Source organism: Protopterus annectens, chromosome 6.part0, assembly GCF_019279795.1.
Source record: "Protopterus annectens isolate FY-2018-M chromosome 6.part0, PAN1.0, whole genome shotgun sequence".
Classification (NCBI taxonomy): Eukaryota; Metazoa; Chordata; order Ceratodontiformes; family Protopteridae; genus Protopterus; species Protopterus annectens.
The window spans coordinates 1,130,279,965-1,130,297,602 of NC_056737.1; the positions used below are offsets into that span (position 1 = coordinate 1,130,279,965).

General features: G+C 37.5%; 1 protein-coding gene across 1 annotated transcript in view; it reads left to right on the forward strand.

The window, feature by feature from the left end:
• BAZ2B (bromodomain adjacent to zinc finger domain 2B) overlaps positions 1-17,638 on the forward strand; it is a 3,835,724-nt gene that overhangs the window by 883,880 nt on the left and 2,934,206 nt on the right. The window contains exon 4 of the mRNA XM_044074749.1: positions 110-197. The gene's annotated coding sequence lies outside the window, so the exon portion shown is untranslated. The remainder of the gene's footprint in view (positions 1-109; positions 198-17,638) is intronic.

Sequence of the window (17,638 nt, forward strand, 5' to 3'; positions counted from 1 at the left end):
GTATATTTTTTGTGTGTATTTTTACTGCATCAGTGACTGCTCATGAGTAGTTGTTTCCACCACATTTCTTATTTTTACTATTTTTTTCCTGTTATATTTCCTTCTTTAGCTTGATTTGAGAACAACCTCTTCTCTCGGAATGTTGGTGGAATTCAAATTCTTTGCTAGACTGTGGTCATTTTTCTAGCTGCAACCTGGTAAGACTCAGTTTTTGTAATGTTTTGTTTAAATTGTATTTGCTTTCATTTTCTTAGCCAGGGTGCTAAAGAAATGGCAGAAAATGAAAGAAGCAGAAGCTTGATTTGAAGTGTGTTAATCCATCAGATTGTAAGAAACTAGCAGTATTCTCAGAGTCGTCTTCTTCTTCTTTCGGCTTTTCACGGTTGGGGGTTGCCACAGCGGATCACCTGTCCGCTCATGATTGGCAGTGGAGTTTTTACGGTATCAAGTTGTCAGCCCGGCGCCCAACCTTCCACCGAAGGCACACACACGCACGCACTCAAGCCTAGGGCCAATTAAGAGTGTCCAATCCACCTACAGCATGTCTTTGGGATGTGGGAGGAAACCGGAGCACACGGAGGAAACCCACGCAACCACAAGGAGGACATGCAGACTCCGCACAGAAGGCACCCCAGCCAAGAATCGAACCGGAGAACCTCTTGATGTTAGGTTGCAACGCTAACTGCTGCACCACCGTGGCCGCCCACCTGGGGTTTCTACCTTTGTCCCTTTTAAATAGGGGCAGTTGGTGCTGATTTTAAATTTGTGCACTAATACAGGCTATTTCTCTGTCTATGAGAGAACAAGGGCAAAACAAGTCTAGGCTTGTAAAGGCCCTGGGGACAATAACCTACTTAACCTCCTATGTTTCTATGAAAAATGTCTGTTTTTTTTTGTTATATTTTTGCACTTCCTTGGTTGCTTTCTTTTCCAAATAGTAGCCCAAGGTTTCTTGGTCTATATAATGTTTTTCATAAATCTATTATATTAATGAACACAATTTTTTTTTAAGCTTCTGACAGTTTTTCTTGTGGAAGTATTTTTTGTTTCTCTAATTTTTCTTACTCTTTTTGTATATCTTCTGTCTGGAAATTCTGGGCTTCTTGCATACTAGTAGCAATACATAATGTCTTTCTTATCCTCCCTAGGTGTTCAGTGTGGGTAGTCTGATTATGTGCCAGGTTTGCCTTATATTTAAAATTCTTGTCACATATACCACATTGATATGTAGTCTTTAACTGGTGGTTTAAAATTTTACTTTTGTTCATGTAACTGTTGTCACACACACTGCATTTACAGGACTTCTGCCCAGTGCAACTATCATAATATTGCCTTATTCTCGGAGTATGACAGTAAAATAATGATGACCTTCTTTCCCACTGATGCAGCATCCTGTGGATTGTATACCTCTAAGGTTACAGCAACTGGCCAGCTTTGCAAAGCTGTAATCCCCTTCCACACAGTCACTCTGGCTGCTGATAGACTGATCTTTTTTGGAGGGAACTGTAAAGGCAGCCAGGCTGATTAAAATCTTCGATACTTAGTCTTGTGAAGAAACATCCAAGAGACTCTACAGGCATAGCAGCCTACAGTTGTTTTTGACAGATAAATCCCCTTTGGGAGCTCTTTTGCACAAAAAAGTTTATTTAGCAGAAGTATATGTTTATGTATTTAAAAATGTTTTTGATTGTTTTTTTTTTTTTTTTTATTACTGCTGTTCTGGTCCTTTAAGAAATCTACTGTTTATTGCCTGAGGTTTATTTCCTACATGGGAACACTGCTTTTAGCCTCTGCAGGTTTTTGGGGCTTATTGTATCAATTTATGTTACCCTTATGCTAGCAATATTAACTTTCTATAAACTCTGCCTCTGGAGCAGTGCTTTTGTTTGAGCAAAGCTACTGTCAGAGTGTAGAGAGCTTGCCTTCATGCTATAACAACTTACCTGCTATTATTTTCACTCAGAAGTGTTTTTTTTTTCTTCAGAAAAGGCTTCAGTGTGATTTAAATGTACTGTCTGTATTTACTAATTATGTGCTGCTTGTACAAACGTTGACAACTTAGCTGCTATTTTTCTGTCAGACTGTTACTGTTGTAGCATTCTGATATGGTGTTAATGTACTGTGTGTGCATTACAGAGTATGTAGTGCTTGTGTACACAACATGAGAAATTACCTGCCATTTTTTTGTCATACTAATATTTTACTGTATCTGATCTAACAGGATGTTTATGTACAGTCTGGGCATTACAGAGGCTGTACTTATCTGCATGATGTAACAATTTACCAGATATTTTCTTCTCTCAGATTAACAAGGATAGGAGTTTATGTATTATAAAAATGTATTACTTATGCATACCTTTTATATGGGGTGGTGTCTTTGTGTATTGCTTTTGTTGACGGTGAGAAATCTTGCCCGCCATTTATTCTGTAAGACTGGTTAGATTTACTTTGAAGTACTGACAGGATTTTACTTCATGGAGCAAGCATTTTTTTGAGTATATACTTGCGTGTGTTTTCACAGTAACTGTTCACCCACCATTGTTCTGTGTCTGATTATTTTAATAGTAAGGGAGTTGGACTTTTCTTAGTCTGCTAGTTATCTTTTATGGAAAATGTACAAATGTACTGCTTGTGTGCACAATGTATGAACTTGCTTGCAGTTACTCTTGTCAGACTACTATTATTTCTGAATGGTTCTGACATGGATTAGTGTACTGCATGAGCATTTATGGGGTATGTATTGTCCTTGGAGGGAAAAATCTCACATGCACATTAAACTCAGACACCAAAATCACCAGCAGTGCACCACACATCACACCTCACCAAGGCCATCACAGTACACATCCATGATATGCGGATGTTCTAAAGGTTAACTTGCTTAAACCTCAAAGACCTCCAAAACATAACACGGGCACAAAACGCACTTGGCAAGTCAAGCTTACCTCCTCACATAACACAAAACACCACCAGTGGCTCAGTTAAATTCCCAGACTTTAATAAAAAAAAAAAAAAAAAAAAGCACAAGATAGCTTTTACACCATAATGGTGCATCATCAGGCATTGTTTTAATGCCCGATAAAGCACTGGTATGGTATGATGGCTTACATGTTTACAGAGTATCTTGAACCAGCAATACCTCATTTCAGTTTGCAAGGCAGTTACATTTTTCCATCTTTAGACAATTTTTATTTTTGCAGACTGTTTCAAAATGGCAGGAATCCCTAGCCTGGCTTTTAACAGGATAGTGTTTCTGGGATGCTTTCTGGATACATCTCTCATGAGGGCTTTTCTTCTACAAGAGAGAGTAGACCTTTACAAGGAACAGTTTCTAAATTTCTCCACTAAGTCTCTGACCATAGCCATGGAATACTTCAGGATGTTCTTCATGCTTCACTGTTGCAGTCATCACATTTGGGGTAATCTGCCTGCAGGTAGCCCTCAGCCGGCCTGAATACCAGCGTCTTGGATTCCTGTGTCAGATGCTGTCGCTTCTTCCATGACGTCAGGTCGTCAGGGGTATAAAACATGTAGCCGACACCATTACATCAGTCTTTCTTGCCGTGCAGTTCCCGAAGCAGAAGCAATTCGCAAGTGCCGGTCGGCCGACTCCTGAAATTTTTGTTTTAGAGTTTCAGAACCGAAGTCTTCGAAAAAGGTAAGTACCCCGTTGGGGATCTTTTTTTCTTGCTCCAACCGATGTCAGGAAAAGTTAACAATTGTCTTACCTGTGGAAAGCAAATACCCCATAAAGATTTTCATTCGTACTGCATTCCTTGCTTAAGCCCAGACTACGACGTCCCTCGCTGTCGGTTTTGTGCCTTGTTCAATCCCCAAACTGTTCGTCGTCGGGCTATCTTTGCAGCAAATTATTTTGGTACTCTGTATCAGTATTCCGAAATGGCTTCGTTAAACCATCCAACTACCGATCTTCCGTAAAAACAAAGATAAAGTCAGAGACAGACCGCATAGGTCCAAAACTGCTGATGACGCTTCTGTTAAGCTAGTCGCCAGTCCGCCAGTACTCAGTGAGACGCTTTTGCAGCCCCCGATACGTGCTACTTCAGATTCGCAGGCCTATACTGAGACCCATTCAGAGTCTGGTATGTTGTGAGATGCTTCTTCGACTATGGAACCTGCAGATTTCTCTACCTTGGATGGGTCCGGAGCCGCTGTGCAGGCACCAGCTTCTGAGGGTGTATTCAGGCCTACAGACTTGCATTTTAAATCGACGTCTCCTTCTTCTTCTTCATCCAGGCCTAAAACTCGCACCATGCCTAGACAACTGACGTCCAAACCTCATGCTCAGGCCCATATGTCTAGAAAACAAATGCTTAGAATGGCTGAAGACCTTATTACCTTAATTAGGGGAAGCCAGCCTTCCCCCTCTGAGACCTAGAACTGATTTTCCTTCTGATTCTTCTGATCAGGAATCTGATATTTCTATTCCTTCTGATTATCACCAGGATTTGCCCTTATCTACCTATGAGGATTCTGATGCAGAGCATTCCATTCCCTCTGCTTCCCCTCCAGAAGATTTTTCTTTTGGTGAAACCTTACACACACGTAGGGAGCATTTCCGCTGGGAAAGCCAGGATTACTTTGACTCCAAAAAGAGGCTTAGGGAATTCTTACTCCTTCCTTAACACAAGCCTTTAGCTATCCCTCCTGTTCTGGACATTGTAGATGAGGCTTTCTTGGAATCTAGCCTTTCCCCAGACACTTTACCTCCAGCTCCCAGAAAACCTGACTGGTATTACAGAGTATCTGATTCTCGTAAGTTCCTCTTCAAGAAACCTACTGCGGATCCAGCGACCATTTTCCAAGGACTAAAAGGCATTAAGGCTACTGCTGCCAAAAATCCTACCCCTTCTGATAGAGATTCTAGAGCCTTAGACAGATGGGGTAAGAAGGTATGCACTTCTGCTACCTTGGCCATTAGGGCTTTAAATTGCCAGTTTCATATGTTAAAGTACCAGCAGCATATTATGGGACTACTTAAACAGAAAATGATGTTGATTCTTGACTGTGCTGAACACAAAGAATTACAGGATCTAATGCATTCTGTAGAACTAGTTGGTAAACATACTTTGCAATGTGGTGTTAACTCTTTAGAAGAATCTTGCAGGGCTGCTGTCACTGGGTCTGTACTTAGAAGGCATGCTTTGCTTAAGGAGCAAAACTTACCAGATCATGTTAAAGGATGTTCCCTTAAACCAAGACTGCCTGTTTGGCAACAAAGCAGAAGTCCTCAAAAGGATGGGGGAAAAGCTAAATCTATGCAAACTGTTAGATTTCCTACAAGTACAGCCTCCTATATTTAGTAGACATTGGCCTTCTGAGAACTGGTCCTTTCCAGTCTCTTCCAGGCCCTCTCAGTCCAAACCCAGGAAGAGCAGACCTCCTAGGTTACAGTCTCAGACTGCACACAGGTCTAAGCAGTGGGCGACTCCCACGTCCAAAGCAGGGAGCAGTAAACCACCCCCCTATGGAAAAATGGCACAATGATGTAACCCTCCCAAGCCCTGCTCAACTGCCTGCTGCCTTAGGAGGAAAGCTTGCCTTGCATGCAAAATAACTGGGAGCTCATTACCAGGGACAATTGGGTTTTGAATATAGTTTCCCAAGGATACAGAATCCACTCCACTCCCTACCATCCCCAAATGGTTGGCCAGACCAACCCCCAAATCAGTGGTCGGAGACCCAACAGCTCTCTCTCCTAAGTATCTGGGCTATTCAACCGGTCCCAGCAGAAGAAAGGGGACAAGGTTTTTATTCAAGACTTTTCCTGGTACCCAGAAAAGACAGCTCCTGGCATCCTAGCCTGGACCTCTCTATTCTAAACACCTTTTTGGTAATCCCAAAATTCAAAATGCTAACTCTTCAACAGCTTCTTCCTATGCTAGGCAAAGATGCCTGGTTGGCAACCTTAGACTTAAAGGAAGCTTACCTGCACATTCCAGTAAGGGAATCTTGCAGGAAATACCTACGCTTCAGGGCAGGCTCCATGCACTATCAGTTCTCTGCACTTCCCTTTGGCTTACCTACTGCACCCAGGGTATTCACAAAGTGTCTAGCTCCAGCCATTGCATTTTGCCGGCAGAGAAATATTCAAATATACCCATACTTGGACGATTGATTCAGGTAGAAAGCCAGGATTTGCTTTTACAACATCTGGCATTTGTAAAGAAACTTCTAATCTCTCTGGGGTACACCATAAATGAAAAGAAATCTCACCTAGTACCCTGCCAACAAATTGTATTCCTGGGAGCAAGCTTGAACACAACTTCCCAGATGGCTTTCCTCACTCTGGAGAAAGAAGTTCATTTGACAACCTACTTCAGACTATTGGCCACAAAACCCCAGCTATCTGCAAGGAAAATTCTGCAAGCCCTGGGGTTCATGGCTTCTTGCATTCTACTAATTCCATATGCAAGACTGCATATGAGGAAACTACAATGGTATCTAAAAAGCCTATGGTGCCAATATTCTCAGGACCTGGAATCAATAATTCCTATCATTCCTTGTATAAGAGTTCCCTTTGGTGGGCAGAGACCTGCTTCCACAACAAAGGCCTCCCTTTCATTCTACCCACTGCCGCCCAAACCCTAACAACAGACGCATCAGACTGTGCATGGTGGACTCACTTGGCATGGCAGTGCATTCAGGGCAAATGGAACCCAAGACAGGTGCACCTACATATCAACCAAAAAGAAATGTTAGCTGTACAGAATTCCCTGACAGCCTTCAAAGACCACATTCTTCCTGGACAACTATTGGTAAAGACAGACAACACCACAGTTATGTGTTACATAAACAAACAGGGGTAACCCACTTGTACCCTCCCTGCAGACTAGTCATGGATCTGTGGAACACAGACTTGAGCTACCAAGTGCACCTAGATGCTCAATTCCTGCCAGGCACGCTAAACTCTGGCAAACTTAAGCAGAAATCTCATGGACCCACACGAATGGAAACTGGAACCAAAAATATTCAACCTCTTGAGGAACAAATGGGGGACTCCAGAGGTAGACCTGTTTGCCTCCCCTCAGAACTACCAATTGGAAACATTTTGCACAAGGACTTCCCACAGTCAAGCTTGGAAAGTGGATGCCCTGACCTTTACCTGGGAAAGCCTCTTGGTTTATGCCTTCCCCCCTCTGCCTCTCCTCTCGAAGGTTCTGATAAAGATCAAACAGGACAAACCAGGGACAATACTGATTGCACCAGACTGGCCGCACCAGCACTGGTACCCCCTCTTGCACAGTATGACACTTCTGGATCCATGGCACCTGCCACAGACCCCTTCCCTGCTGTCCCAGCATGCGGGCCAGATTCTGCACCCTCCGCTTTAAACCATGAATCTTGCAGCCTGTTTAGTTCCTTGAGCTTTCCAATAGCATCCCACAGTAAGCAGGTGCTAGATGTCATTCTGGAGGCAAGGAGGCCTAGTACTAGAAAATCCTGTGCTGAAAAGTGGAAAAGATACTGTTCCTGGAGCCAGACTCGGGGAATGGGCACAACAGTGCCCAGCTTACCTCATATTCTTCAATACTTAACAGAAATGCTCCACAAGGGCCTATCCTTCTCATCAATTAAAATTCATGCCTCTGTTATTTCAGCTCATTATAATACTGAACCACCCCTCTTCTCTCACCCTCTGCTAAAACAATTCCTTAGAGGGGACAAACATTTAAGACCCCCCCCCCCCCGGGAGAGCCCCTACTCCAGCCTGGGACCTTAACTTTGTATTGGAAAAGCTCACTCTCCCTCCCTTTAAGCCAGCTGCAACAGCAGAGTTGAAATTCCTTTATTGGAAAACAGCATTCCTTCTAGCCATCACTTCAGCAAGAAGAGGGTCAGAATTACAGGCCTTCGTGGCAGTGGAACCCTTCATTATCTTCCATGCAGACAGGGTTTCCCTCGGGACCAATCCTTCCTTTATGCCCAAGGGGGGTGTCTAGTGTGGCCGTAAATCAGTCCATTCACTTGCCTACTTTCTTCCCTAATCCACAAAACAAAGGTGAACGAATACTGCACTCTCTGGACGTGCACAGACAACTTAGATTTTACTTGGACAGGACTAAGCCTGTCAGAAAATCTGAACAGCTGCTAATTGACTTTGCTGCAGGGGCAGAGGGGAAGGCCATTTCAAAGCAAACCATTTCTAAATGGATAGACAGTTGTATTAATTTCTGCTACAAGCACCATGGAAAACCTACCCCACAGTGGTTAATTTCACATTCCACAAGGGCTGCATCTACCTCTGCAGTCTTTCTCAGAGGAGTCTCCACCAAGGACATCCTAGAAGCTGCTACCTGGAGCTCCGTACGTACCTTCACCAAGCATTACCACATGCCTCTTTTTTTCTAAATCCAGAGCTGGTTTTGCCACTGCAGCCTTGCAGGGCTTAATAGCTGGCCCTAATACTCTTAACTTCCTCCTCCCTTCCTTAGCTTTGGGAATCAACCCAAATGTGATGACTGCAGTAGTGAAACATGAAGAACATAGTATAGTTGTGTACACTTACCATAAATGTAGATGTTCGAGTGTATTCACTGTTGCAGTCCTGGTTACCCTCCCTCCAGCCCCCTAACTTCTCTTGGCTCTACCTTTTCTTCTTGTTTGGTATATTTAAGTTTTTTTGGTATTTTTGCTTTTTGATGGAGGTGTACCATAACATATTATTGCTTCCCATTATGGGGGAACCTGACATATAGGGCAAGAAAAACTGACGTAATGTCATTGGCTGCATGTTTTATACCCCTGATGACCTGACGTCATGGAAGAAGTGACAACATCCGATGCAGGAATCCAAGACTCTGGTATTCAGGCTGGTTGAGGGCTACCTGCAGGCAGATAACCCCAAATTTGATGACTGCAACAGTGAATACACTCGGACATCTACATTTATGCTAAGTGTACACAACTGTACTATTCTGGGTTTCATGACTTCTACAATTTTTGTGATTTCCTTGGCCAGACTCCACATGAGGAAAATTCAGTGGTTCTTCAAATCTGCTTATAATTAATGCCATCACCAGCTGTCCTTGTAGATTCGTGTGTGTGTGTGTGTGTGTGTGTGTGTGTGTGTGTGTGTGTGTGTGTGTGTGTGTGTGTTGGTCAGGATGGAGTTACTTTGGTGGGTGGCCGAGTTGTCTCTTGACGCAGCCCCCCCCCCCCCCCCCCCCCACAATCTGTTATCCAGTCTGTAAGCGCAGATGCCTCAGAGTTAGCTTGGGGAGCTGTGTTTAAGGAGCTGAAAGTTTAGGACTTCTAGAACAAACTAAAACACATAAATATCAGACAAATGATGACAGCAGTAAATGCTCTCAAATCTCTTAATTTTGGATTCCATGATTTCTGCTAGCAATCGCAGACACCACAGTTATGTGGTAGATAATCTGGAGGAACCATATCATACTCACCTTTGCAGACTAGTTGTGATAGCCCTCCGGCTGCCTACATCCCATCATATCAAAACATTATTGAAAATAGGCTGAGCAGAACCAGGACAAACACTCACCAATGGAAATTGAATCTGGGTGCTTTTCAGGAATTGACCCAACTGTGGGACACTCCTCAAATAGAAGTGTTTGCCTCGATTCACAACTGACTGTTAAAGAACTTTTACCCAGTATTGCTTGCAGACTGACATGGAAGACAGATGCCTTGTCATTCCTATTGATGGGAATGTTGCCATATACTTTTCCACCATTTCCGGCAAGGTCCAGGGTCATTCTAAAGCTTCATAAGGACTCCAAAAAGAATTTTTTTTCCCAACAACTTTTTATTTGGTCTTTCATTCTGCAATTAACAGTCGCACAATTTAAACACAAAAAAGACAACAGAATAATCCACTATTTACAACTATATACAATCATCCATGACAAAATTCAGTATAACTTATATATACCATTAATATTTGTCCAATAAAACTTGCAGTTCCTGCCAGGCTTGACTTTTTTGAGTTGTATTAGATGTTCTAATAGAAATAGTTTGGATTTCTTTTTTGCATACACATTTAGCTAAGGTTATAAATTTAACAAATGAGAGATCTTGTTTATTCTTCCAGTTCATTGTAATTGCTTTTTTAGCAGTGGCCAAAATGACCATAAGAGAGGTGTTTGTTGTTTTGGAATCACATTTGGTAAAGGAACATTAAATAGTAACAAGGAATCAGTAATATGACAGTTGTCTGACCACAAAGCCTTTACAAAATATCTAAAATAATTCCAAAATTGTAAAACAACTCTATACTCGATAATCATATGTACCCAGTTAGCCTCCAACATTTCATCACATCTTCAACATTTTCTTTATCAATTAGATATGATAGCCATTTTATATGGAGTGAAAAAAACTTGTATTTAAAAATTTCCAGGTGAATAACTTTAAGTAAAGAGAAGATAAGCTTTTCACAGATTTTAACAAAAGTTTTTTGTCTGCTGAAAAAGATTCTTTATTGATTTTTGTAGACTAGTCCCAAAAGGCTAAGTCAAATGGTAGAAATTCTTCAAGTAAAATTTATATATGAAGTTCTCAATTTAATTTCAATGTCTGTCGATTTGTTACAAATTAAAAGCTGTAACAATTTTGGCAAAGCATCTGATTTTAAATTTATTGATATCACTTTATTCTCAATGAACTCTCACAAAGTTTGTAGAGATAACCAATTATTTTGTTTAACATTGCATCTGACTAAAAGAAAGTTTGCTGGATAAATCTTATCTAGAAATTGATAGTAAAATTTTAAGTTATTATCTTTAAAGTTTAGCATTTGGTTTAGATTAAAGGACTTTAAACAGTCTGGAGTGCATGCTATGGGAAATATAAGAAAGAGTAGCTGTTTAACATTATAATTGCTTTCTATTACACTTCTGAATGTACTGAAGATTTGATTCATACCATAAGTGAACTGAGTAAACTTTTTATTATATAAACAATAAGCTCGTAATACCCAGTATACTTTTCTAATGCCTAGCAAAGAGTTTGTGTTTCATAAGTGCTACTAGATACTATATATTTTTCCAGCTTGAGGAGTAGCTATTGCGTAGCCAGTGTAGTACTGTGTTAATAAAAGTAGATTTTGAATATAATTCAGCATTAGGAAAACCAATTCCATTGTTATTCCAACCTCTTACATGCCAGTTATAAGATATCCTCCGTTTTGGGGGGAACCAAAGAGACTTGAGTAATGTAGTGTTTATTTTCTTGAAAATTTTTTGGGAGGAATTACAATCAGGGATTGCGTATAGAGTAAGATTTGGGGTAAAATAACCATTTTTATCAAAGTGAGTCTATACTCCATGGTAAAAAAAAAAACATTTTATTCCAATTGTCTATTAACTTGGTGATTGTGTCTATTAAATTAGTATAATTTGAAAGTACAGTCTCTTTCCAAGTGGATTTTATATTTATCCCTAAATATTGTATTGTTTTATTTTCCCAATTGAAGGTTTTATAATATTGCAATTTTTTATTAATTTCCTTATTGATTGAGTCTCAGTTTTGCTCTGATTAAATTTTAGACCTGACATTTTCTCAAAAAAATTGATTGAGTCGACGATATAAAGAGGAATCTACATCTTCATAGGTTCATAGGTAGGTACTAGGCTATCGGCCCAAGGGCCTAAGTAAGCCTAGCTAACAGGGTTAAGCAGCCCTTGCAGGTCTTGCACCCAGGACCCTGCATACCATAGCCACAGCAATTTACCACTAAACCATCTGAGCTGTAAATAATCAGCCCTTACAATTCTCAAACCCAGGACCCTGCACACCATAGCCACAGTGATTTACCACTAAGCCATAAGAGATCATCTGCAAATAACTGAATTTTTGAACAATGTTTTTTTATTTAAAGAAAATCCTTTTATATTGGTGTGTTTTCTTATATAAGTAGTGAAAGGTTCTATTGATAGAGCAAACAATAAGGGTGAACATGGGCAGCCTTGTTTTGTACGTTTTAAAATGTTAAATGGTGACGATAGGCATGATCCAATTTTCACTTATGCTTGAGAATCAGTATGTAATTTTAGTATTAAATTAATAAAATCTAAGGAAAAGTTACATCCTTTAAGGATTTTATGCAAATATAACCAGCTTGTAGAATCAAAGGCTTTATCAATATCTAAACTAATAATAGTAAGTTTTTTTGGTCTTATTTGCAATATCTATCAGGGGATAATAGTTTACTAATATTATCTTGGACTTTTCTATATAATGTGAAACCTGTTTGATCATAATGTATTAAACTAGGCTGTATATTATTCAGTTTCTTAGCCAATATGGACATAAAGATTGTATAATCAATGTTCAACATAAAAGGCAGATAAGAGGACACAGTTGCAAATTTTTGCCTTGTTTTAAAATAGGGGAAATCAGAGTATTTCCAGGAAGGGCAGTATCTTCAGTTCCTTTTAAATCTTAGAATGTGTGTTTAACAATATTTTTAATGTTGAATTTGGGAAAATTGTATATATTTCAGAAATTATTCCATCTAAAGCTGGGGCATTGTTGTTTTTAAAATTTTTAATTTGGTGTTTCAATTCCAATAATGAAATTGGTTTCTCTAGTACCTTATTTTGTTGATTTGATAATTTGTTTGTGACATTGTTTTGGAGAAATTTATTATTTGTAACATTGTTTTGGAGAAATGCATCAATTATGGTATCATTTTCTATAGAAAAATTCTTAATTGATTTATAATATGTTTTAAAGGCTTCTAATATACCTTTTAAATCAGTTGTTTTTCTATGGAGTCATTAAACGTATATTTAGTTTCATTAATGCGATTTAAGTTACTAATTTGTTTAGTCCTAATAGCCAACTTGTATATATGTTTAGGATTTACCGAATAGGACTGTAACTTAAGTCTTTCCATATTAATTGAAACTTTGCGATTTAAAATTTCTAAGTATTTTTGGTTTAAACTCACTAATTCTGTGTTTGTGGATTTATCATTAGGTTTTAATTTTCATTTTTATTTATCTATTTTAGTTTGCAATTCTGATAATTCCCCTATTACATTCTTTCTTTTTAGAAGATCCCAATTCTTTATTCTCCCATAAATGTATGCTTTTAAAGCATCTCATAGTATATCTACTACCTCACCATTGTTGTTAAACTCTAAGAAAGTATTAATTTCATTCAATACCCATTCTTTAAAACCTTTAATTTTTGTTATGTAAGCCAGAATTCCTTTGCAAAAAATTAAATCATCATTTCATAAACTAAGATTGAAAGTAAGGGCATTATGATCGTAAAGTGGACACAACGTTATTAAGACTTCAAGTAGTTTGGAGTATAGATTGTTCGAGATGAAGACCTTATCTATGTTCATTTGGGTTCCAAATCTAAAGGAGTAATGTGTATAGTTAAGGGAATTTGTCATTTTTAGATCATAAATATCTCTGAGGTTCATTGAGGTAATAAAATGATTCAGTTTCTTAGATTGTGCTGTTATTCTGGGTTTATTAACTCTAGAAGTGTCTCTGACTGATAATAAGCAGTTAAAATCTCCAGCTGATTTCCCCTCTAGCATATAAGGTTATGGTATTGTATTTGTCTACATATCTAGTTCCCAACCCTGGTATTCAATATGAAATAGTTAAAGTATAACATTTTCTGTTGATTTCTAATACTGCCAAACACAACATTACATCTTTATCAGAAAAAGTGCTAAGGATTGTTAGGCATGGTAGGAGAATTTTTCCACAATATGAGAGTGTCTCTCTCTTTTTGTTTTTGTAACAAGAGTCAGCAAGATTGGGATAGGGAAATTCTCTTATCAAATTAGTCTCTTGTAAAAGATTATGTGTTTTGTGCATTTTAATAAACTTAAGTAAACTGGCTCTCTTTTATATTGTTGTTAAGGTCATTAATATTGAATGATAGACATTTATATACTAACATGTGAGTATGATATATTTAGAACATCTTAAATATGGTTTTGTATATCCTGACTTTTAATAACCTTTAGAGTAGCTTATGGATGAAACAAACATTACAATTTTCGATTTTTGAAACAAATTTCTATATTCAAAGACACACACGGAACAATGTGTTCCTGGTTTGATTAAAAAATTAATCAAACCACCCACTGTCCACATCTCACACTCCAAATATCTTGTCTTCTGCTTCTGCCTTATATGAAAAATAAAACTTTCAGCAATGTAATTATAAAAATATTGGAACCCAAACTGTTGCAATTTTAGATAAAAACTAGAATGAAGTATTACAAACCCTTGTATATTTAACATAATTAAAGAGAGTGTAAATAACTTACATTAAAACAAAATACATATTAGAAAATGGAAGTATTTACTCTGAAACTATTCGAGAGATATGTATCAATATTGTATATATACTCCTTTACAAAAATCATTTAATATTCGTATCACTGAAATGGGTAGTATAATTTGTGTACAACCACAATATATAACCTATGAAGTTTCATTACAATGACTTATTTTAATGAACATTAAGCAAATTGAAACTAATAACTGTAACTCACTATGTACATTTTTCAAAAGATGTTAAGGTGAATTTATTTGTTGGTAGTACTAATCTTATGTGTGTAAGGATTGTCATCTTAATTGAGTAAACAATTCTAAAGTATTAATTTAAGAACCTGAACAGCTATAGCTAAATATATCAATATCTACATATATATGTTGCAAAATATATGCAAATGAAAGAGGGAAAAAAATATATATATATATATGTGTGTGTGTGTGCATTACAACACTGTTATCTCAAAATTGAGTACCATCTTTCGGGCTGACAGATATATGGTAAAAATTGTCACTAGCCCATAAATATATTTTAACCTGCTACTTGTTCAGTAATAGTAAACTTACAAATGCTTTGAGTAAACACCTTTCCTCCAAATATTTTGTATTGTATAATATTCCTTAAGTAAATAAAAATATATTGTACAATAATTGACTCAGTGGTCAGGTGTGGCATATAAACCACAATAACTTTACTCGCTGATTCCTGCAGCATACTTTATAGGCGGAGAGGTGTATAATACTTAAATATTTAACATGGCATTATGATTTACCATCTGTGTCGCAAAGTAGAGTACGACTATTTAGATAGACTTTGCATCTTATAAGATGTCATGGAGCAAAGTGTGCCAACAAAATGAAAAGATTTGATTGAGCCTTTAAATACCAATGTAGTTAGAATAACTTTTCCCATGCTAATGGGTACATCATTTTTTAGTGCTCATAGTTTGTTGACAATGTTAACTAGTCCAAAAGCTCCCTGGGATTACCTACTTGTAAGCCATCTGATATATTTAGTACATTATAAACTATTTCAGAAAATGACTTAATTGTTTGAAAAATGGTGCACATAGAGGGATTGTATAAGGGCTCTAAATTAAATTAAGTAATCTTAAAGTATATATTATGTAAATGTCCTTGTCTTTAAGAAATGCTCACCTCAAACCATCTATGTGAGAACAGGCAATAAATTACAAGACTAAATATCACAAAACAAACTCCCATTAAACTCTTCCAAGAGTATCATCACTATGCTTTACTGATTTTGCCTTAGAGTTACAGACCTGTAGTCCATTCTTCCTTCTCATTAATAAAAGTGCATTTAATACTTCTGCTGTAACTCTCACCATTTTAAATATTAGGTACCAGATAACACTGTCACAACAAGTTTGAGGATAATTAAACTTTGAAAGGCTTCTTACACAAAACCCAGTGTAGCTTAAAAACTACATAAAGTTTTATAAAGATGACCTTCTGTCAAGTGTCAGAAGTTATATAATCCATTTCTTCACATACTGTTATCTGGCTTTCAGCTATTTCCTCCTGATCTTATTCAAACAATAGGAGCCAATCAACATGAGTAGATTTTCTACAGTTGTTCATAGTCCAATACACTATTTCCCCTAGTAAAGCTATTTGCAGTAATCACAAGTTTTCATTTTGTTGTTTCATTTATGCTCGAGCATAGCTATGGAACTTAATTCTTAAGGCTTGCTTAAACAAAAAAAAAAAAAAAATGTCTCTACTGGTTTACAAAAACTAGGTCAGCCCCTGACATCTAACCCAACCTGATTGTGATTTGTACGTCAAACCACTCCTTGCTGTCTGTATGAAAGCTGAAGCAACAGTTCCGGAGTCTCTCCCTGTAGGCTCCATATATATGTAGTTGTAATCTGAGATGCTGTATCAGAAAATGAGACAGATGTCTGCAAACTTTAACTTCTCAAATAAGCAAAACCAAGTCACATCTAATGCCTTGTCTTTATATTAAACAAACAATTGTTGAAGTACCTCAGAGTTGTATGCTTGACCTAAACAGTATAAATCATACTCGATATGTCTCTGACACAGCACTAATCAGTTGACAATTTGTAGCAATCAAAATCATTGACTGTTTTTTCTATCATGTATTATCATCTATTGACAGATTATATTTGCTGGCTGTAGAACTTCTATTGCAAAACTACAAAAACTGTAATGGCACTTCAAGATTAAATGTAAGGTCATAGATATAACATCTGATATTTAACTAGACATCGGCTAATATAATGAATTATATTTTTTGATTCAGTACCTTTATGTCTTTTTGGTTTGATTAGATTGTGAAAAAAAAGTAATTTCCATGCTGAATGCAGTACCTTTTTTGGAGTGTTTTATGAAAACCTGTAAAGGAAAAGCGTTAAATAATCAAACAACACTTTACAGGCTTTCAAAGACTGCCGTTTCAGTGTTTTAAGCATTCAGCTTGGGTTTAAAGGTCACCACCAGCGCTCTGTTTCTTCTAGTCGCAGATTCACACATCAAACAGGTGCGAGCAGCCAGAGCCAGCTCGAGACCTTTAAACAGTTCTAAAGTGATTTTTGTGAACTTAGGCAGGAAAAATGATTAGAGAACAGCAACACTAAGTGAAAAAAAGCAAAGAAAGGTCTCGAGCTAGATCGCTGAATGTAATGTGCATCAGTGAAGCCAACAAAAGGATCTTCTTACAAACAAGTGAATTACTTTCCATAACAGGATGCCCCAAGTCCACAATGTCCACACTGAAGATGACATCTTTTATATGCGAGACTCCAGTGCATTTTTTTGCTATATATATATATATATATATATATATATATATATATATATATATATATAAAAACAGTATACACACACATGCATACAAGTACAACCCCCTCACTTTCCTACGCCAACATCACAAAACCCATGGACAAATACTTATGTATAACCTTCCTTTTCTTTCCTTTCCCCTTTATATAAACAAAACTACAACATACATACATACACATGTATATCAGTGCAATCCCATTCCTCTTTATAGACAATACCAAAACACACACACACAGATATATATATATATATATGTGTAACATATATATATATATATATATATATATATGTGTGTAACACAATCCCTTCCCTCTTTATAACTAATACCATATCCTATTTAATAATATATATATATATATATATATATGTATATATATATATATGTGTATATATATATATATATATATATATATCAGTGAGCCAGAAACTATGTCCAGAACTAAAACGTAACTATAATATCTTTTGTAAGAGTATATGTGATGGACTACCTCCTCTTCTATATACAGACAATCAGATTA